The sequence below is a fragment of the Montipora foliosa genome, chromosome 4 (genome assembly GCF_036669935.1).
Source record: "Montipora foliosa isolate CH-2021 chromosome 4, ASM3666993v2, whole genome shotgun sequence".
Classification (NCBI taxonomy): domain Eukaryota; kingdom Metazoa; phylum Cnidaria; class Anthozoa; order Scleractinia; family Acroporidae; genus Montipora; species Montipora foliosa.
In genome coordinates, this window is record NC_090872.1 from 9,381,527 (window position 1) to 9,382,296 (window position 770).

Consider the following 770-nt stretch of genomic DNA (forward strand, 5'->3'; position numbering starts at 1 on the left):
GGGGGGGGGGGGGGGGGGGGGGGTTGAAGAACATATTGTCGCTTTTTCAAATCAGTATAATATTTATTGAATAACATTTAACTGAATAAGCCTTCTGCCGTTTAATGGCCTAAGGATTTAGTCACTGTGCATAGAGTTATAGAAATGCCATCAGGGGCGTAACGGAATGAAATTTTATCCACGATTTGTCGTCTTGAAGGTGTCAATCTTCACTTGTTATGGCTATAAAGGCTCATACCAGAAAAGAACAGCGGATTTTAAACATATTGTACAAGAGTGAAAATTCTTTTAAAGATATCAATAGATTGCTTAGAAACGAATGCAAAGCCTGGGCATTCGCCAAATATTATTAGGAATAAAACCAAGAAGGCTCGTATTGACGTGTCGTTTAACTTATATTATAAATGTCTAGACCCCTCTCAAAATCCTCCGTCCCCCCACCCCCCCCCCTCCCCCACTTTGTACTTTCAGCGCCTTAGAAAAATGGTTTCACTTTCAGCCAACGATTTCAATTTTTTTAACTGCCAGCAGTCGTGTTTGCAGCTACAGCTGGGGTTTTATAAAATGTGTTTGATCTGATCATCCCAGGTTAGCATTTCATCAATATGAACCCCCAATAACTTAGTAGCTTTGAAGGTTTATGTTCAATTGGCCAATCATCCATCTTTAAATTCATGAATTTAGCTTTTGTCAAGTTTTGCCGAGAACTATAACTAGTTTTGGAGGTATTGCTACTTAATTTCTTTGTCTTAAGCCAATCATGTACTGCA

The 770-nt window shown here is 39.0% G+C and overlaps 1 protein-coding gene across 1 annotated transcript in view; it reads left to right on the plus strand.

The window, feature by feature from the left end:
• Positions 1 to 376, plus strand: part of LOC137999749 (protein Wnt-2b-like) — an 11,536-nt gene extending 11,160 nt beyond the window's left edge. The window contains exon 4 of the mRNA XM_068845643.1: positions 1 to 376. This exon is cut by the window's left edge and continues 2,546 nt beyond it. The gene's annotated coding sequence lies outside the window, so the exon portion shown is untranslated.
• The last annotated feature ends 394 nt before the right edge of the window (positions 377 to 770 follow it).